This window comes from Oratosquilla oratoria, chromosome 37 (assembly GCF_046742065.1).
Source record: "Oratosquilla oratoria isolate Oo_2021 chromosome 37, ASM4674206v1, whole genome shotgun sequence".
Taxonomy (NCBI): domain Eukaryota; kingdom Metazoa; phylum Arthropoda; class Malacostraca; order Stomatopoda; family Squillidae; genus Oratosquilla; species Oratosquilla oratoria.
The window spans coordinates 7147509-7153310 of NC_134813.1; positions in this window are offsets into that span (position 1 = coordinate 7147509).

The following is a 5802-nucleotide window of genomic DNA, read 5'->3' on the forward strand; positions in this document are numbered from 1 at the left end:
ATTTGCTTTCATAAGAACATAAGAAATAAAGGAGACTGCAAAAGACCATAAGGCCTACACTAGACAGCTCCGTATCCATCACCACCTGTCATTCCCATCCATAAAGTTGTCTAATCGTTTTTTAAAACAACTGATAGTTTCAGCGCTTACTACGTGGTTACATTCCGTGCTTGGCTCTCGTCGAGAACGGACCTACACCTGAAGGTGCGAAACCATCGCCGTCAACTACTTGAATCCAGTGCTCGTCGTTAACGACTCGTACCGGCTGTCTCAAGTTGTGTTACAGTGCTACAAACTACTGCGCGCTAGTAAATCAGCCTACCTTCTTATCAAGGCCCTCCCTTCCTCGATGGAATACTCGGGGTCGGAAGCGGCGTCCAGCTTAGAGCAGGACTTAATGATTTCCGACACTGATGACGACATTAGTGTTAACCACTGGCCCGACCTGCCTCGTCCTACCTCCACTCCCCATCACCCTCCAACAACCACCCAGCATGATACCCACCAGTCTACATCGCTCCCCAGTACCAAACGGCGGGCCGACGACACCTCTACCTTCCCCGCAGGAGAATGTCAACCGCCTGCTGCCAAGACGATCAAGGGAACCTCAAGTGAGTGTAATAAGGCTCCTATTCGCCCTACCCTGCCTAATCACAGTGCTACTCCCGTTGCCCCCACCCGACCCTCACCCGCCCTTCCAGCATTTGCTCCCCGAGACAAGTATATTAAGTTGGCCTTTAGCGGGAACCCATCCACAGAAGTTAAACTCCGCTGGCTGTCAACTATCACCAAGACTTTCCACCTGCAACGGGATACGGCCGAGGTTAAGATGGCTGCACTCACCTCTCGATTCATCTACATATCAAGACAACGCACAGACATCCTGGACCGAGTTACTACAAATGAATTTATGTCACTGCCTCTTCTCCCTCAAGACTCCCCCGAAAGACCACGTAAGTACCCCCAATACCTGCTCACTCGCTATCCCGTTGACGTGGATCACAAGCTTGCCCTACAGCTCCCAGGAGTACACTCAGCCAGGCGCTTCATGCAGAACGGTACCCCCATCAACCGCATTGTTATTGTGTGGAGCCTCCCCGAAACACCCCCCGACACCATTACCTTTGACTTCCTCCCTCTCCTCCCCCCGTGTCAAGTCCAAAGACTCCGTGACGACCGACCCTGGTGCTACAGGTGTTGGGGTATCGGTCACATATACAGGTACTGCTACGCCTCCCCTAAGTGTGCCTGGTGTGCCGCCGCCCATGAATCCAGAGAATGTCCCGTCCGAAGTGCGCCCCCGCCCCCATCTGCGACTACTTCCACCTCTGAACCTCCACCACAGCCGAACCCATCACAATGGAAGTGCCCCCGATGTCTACAGCCAGGTGTCAACGTCTGGCACGGCTGTACTCGGCGCCAGACCCAGACCAATGGCCCCACCTCAGCCCCACCACCTCCTCCCGCCCGGACTGTCCTCTCTGCTCCCACCCCCCCTCAGCAAGACGCTGCCCTCCGTAAGGCCGTTGCAGCCCTTCAGGAGCGATGTGCAGCACTCGAGGACCGCTTCGCCTCCATTGACACCAGGATTGACAGACCAGACTCTCCACACTGGCGGAATCCCAACAAACCCTCGTCTCCTCCATCTCCATGCTTGCCGAGAGAATGGAATCCATTGCAACTCGTCTCGACAAACTCTGTAAGTTACAACCCAGTACTAGCCAGTCTTCCTCGAATCGTCCATCCACCTCCACACTCCGGTCTCCTACTAGCAAACGCAACGTTCGTAACTAACATTCACCTAGACCTCCTTTCATGGAACATCAATGGTATCACCAACCACAAAAAGTACACACAATTGAAGGCATATGTACAGACACATCACCCTTGTGTCATTTTTCTACAGGAGGCGTTTCCAAACCGGCCCAACACTGCACCACAGGCAACCTCCCTTCCCGGATATATCCCCTATATTCATACGATACGAAACGGTCTTCTAACATACATACACAATACACTGATACACCGTCTTCTGCGCTCCTCTACAGACCCTGACGTAACATTCCAACTCTTCGAGATAGAAATTGGGGGCGGAATCCTACAGCTCTGCAATATCTACTCTGCTCCCGCACGTCTTCGTCCAACCACTCTTCCACCACCTACGATCAAAGGTATAATATACGCAGGGGATTTCAATGCTCGACATCCTGCATTGGGAGATCGTCCTGGCACCACTAACCGCCCTGGTGTTCACTACTATCCTTCATCCGACAACATCATCTGACCCGCTGGGACACAGGTGGCGCCACACACTCCCGGGGAGGCACCCTGGACCACGTCCTCACCTCTGGCTTGGTATCATCCCGCATCCAGTGCTCCTCAGTACCTGCATTATTCTCAGACCATATTGCTCTTCTCTTCCACTATTCTCTTCCTACGATACCTACACCCCCTATCACACGCCTACGCCTCACCATACCCCCCAAATACTGCCCGACGTACATTTCATACATGACCTGCATACTACCTACCTTAGACTGTTCCTCCCCCGACCAGTTATACAATAGCCTTGTCTCCGCCACCCACGACTTTTACAGGCTTTACGTATCACGACCCCACCTCCAACGTCGCCCTCCTCCTCACTCGTGGTACCTAGACACCCGACTTCAGGACGCACAGAAAGAAGCGGAGCGCGTTGGACTCATGTTCCAAACTAACCCATCTCCTGAACTACTTCATCGTCACCAGCAATCCAGAGACGATTTGACAACCATCCTAGAATGTGTAAGTACTGACTCCTGGAAGAGATTCACGGACAGAATTAATCACCAAACTAGTGTAGCCTCCATGTGGCACCTTATTCGCAGGGTAATTAAGAAGACTCCTGCTACTGCCCGTCATCATTCCCCCACCGTATTTGCCGAACAGCTCATCGTCACGTGATCAAACCAGTCCAACCCTGCCAACCTACCTACCCCCGTCCAGGATGCCCTCTCCTCCGGTGCTTTTACTCGTGGACTCCGCTTAGTACATGCTCTGCTGCAAGAGGATGATGAAGAAAATATACCAATCACTGAAGATGAACTACGACGTGCTCTCTTGAGAGGTAAAGCCACGTCCCCTGGCGATGATGGCATTACCTACAATGTGCTACGATTACTGCACCGTGTACCCGGTAACCCCCTCCTTCGCCTCTACAATATGTGTCTACGAGATGGATATATCCCACATGCCTGGACCACGAGTACAATAATCCCCATACCCAAGCCCGGTACAGCAAATTTCAGGCCCATCTCCCTTACATCCTGCTTCTGCAAAGTAATGGAAAGAATCTTGCTCACCCGACTGATGTACCAACTACAAGATCGCCTTTCTCCACGTCTCTTCGGCTTTCTACCCCAACGCAGCACCCATCACTGCCTCGTCGACTTATATTCTCGCCTCTCCCGTGACAGTGTTGTGGCATTTATAGATCTAGAAAGTGCATTTGATATAGCAAACCGAGACGTTATTTTAGATCAATTAATTGACTTTGGAATTAAGGGTAAATTACTACGATGGATTAAGGGCTACCTCAGTAACCGAACCTCCCGTGTCTTCTTTAGCGGTGCCTACAGCTCCTCACGGGATTTTCATCTCGGCACTCCTCAAGGAGGGGTACTAAGTCCATTTCTCTTTAATATACTTATGCATCGTCTCCTCACGTCTTTGCCCACTATTCCTGAGGTCACAATTACATGCTATGCAGATGACCTATGTATTCACTCTACCTCCCCAACACACCTACAACTCTTTCTTACTTCTCTCTCCCAAGTCCCAGTACTGCTACCTTGGTGCACCAGTACGAATCTCGGAAACTCTTTCTGCCCGGCGTCAATCCCATACCGTAATTCGTGAATTGCTAGATCGTCTCCAACGTCGGCTCCGGCCTCTCCAGTGGCTCACCAACAACTCTTCCGGTATCTCCATCCCCGTGGCCAGAACTGTCTATATTACTTTTATACGCTCTGTTGTTGATTACCTCTCCCCTGCCTTAATTCAACTTCCTCGATATGCTTTAGAGCCACTGGAGATTTTTCAGAATAAAGCCATGAGAATCATTCTCGGTTGCCCAATGACTACCAGAATTGTCAACATGCAACGGGAATTACGGCTTCCATCCCTAGTTGAGAGGATTTATTCTAATGTCACCTGCCTCACAGTTAAGTGTATACACTTTCCCCACATCTCACAGCACTTCACAGCACTGGTCAGAGATTCTCTCGGCCCCGCTCCGCCCGTCCCCCGCCTCATGCCCCCCGGTCGCCGTCTTATAAAGTCTATCTCCTCCTTCATTCGCAGCCTAGATTTACAAGTACCAGTAGCTGACATACCCCCAGGCCCTCCCCGTGGACGCTAGTGGTTACTAAGTTTATTCCATTCATCGACCACCCTATTTGTAAAACCAATTCTTGCCTATTTCCTTCTTAAATCTAAATTTGTCCAGTTTATACCCATTACTGCGAGTCCTGCCCTGTTGTTTTATTATGATGACCTTGTTTGCATCACCCTTGTTATAGCCTTTGATCCACTTGAACACTTCGATTAGATCACCCCGCACTCTGCGTCTTTCCAGAGAGTGTAAGTTTAGGTGCCTAAGCCTCTCTTCGTAAGGCAAATTTCCGAGTCCTTGTATCATTTTGGTCATTCTTCTCTGTACTGATTCTAGTGAATTTATGTCCATTCTGTAGGACGGAGACCAAAACTGTACCGCATAGTCAAGGATGGGTCTAACTATCGCTAGATAGAGTTTAATAATTACCTCTGCACTTCTATTCGTTACCGTCCTAGCAATGAAGCCTAATGCCTTGTTTGCTTTATTTCTGGCGCTAATGCACTGCTTCCTGGTTTTAAGGTCCGGACTCACCAGAACTCCCGAGTCCCTCTCGCACTCAGATTTTTCTAAAAACGTGTTATCTAAGTTGTATCTATTTTCGGGGTTGTGTAGCCCTACGTTTAACACGCTACACTTAGAGATATTGAAGTTCATTTGCCATTTCACCGACCATGTTAACAGTTTATTAAGATCATCCTGCAGAATCTGGGCGTCTTCTCCTGACCTAATTAGGCGTCCTATTTTAGTGTCGTCCGCAAACTTACTAACATCACTATTTAACCCATCGTCTAAGTCGTTTATATACATAATGAACAACAAGGGACCCAAAACCGAGCCCTGGGGGACCCCGCTAGTAACATTGCCCCACCTAGATTTTATTCCATTTATGGTGACCCGCTGTTTTCTGTTACTAATCCAAGCTCTAATCCATTCTAACAATTTTCCTCCTATGCCATGGGCTTTGATTTTATTTAGTAGTCTCTGGTGTGGCACTTTGTCGAACGCTTTGCTAAAGTCAAGGTAAATAACATCGTAATTTTCATTGTTGTCTGACGCCTTATATACCTTAGTGTAAAAGGATAGAAGATTAGTCACGCATGACTTACCTTTGGAGAAACCATGCTGTGAATCACGAATTAAATTATGCCCTTCAATGTGTTCTCTGAGTCTATTTACTATTATTGATTCAAGCATTTTTCCTATAACCGATGTCAAACTGATTGGCCTGTAGTTGCCTATGGTCGATCTATCTCCCTTCTTAAAAACAGTAACACAGATTGCCTGCCTCCAAGCAGTTGGAACAGAACCAGTGTCTACCGATTTATTGAATATTTCAGTTAACTGGTCGCAGATTTCAAATTTACACTCTTTTAAGCATTCTTGGAAAAATTTCGTCCGGACCCGGAGATTTTGTAGCTTTAAGTCTG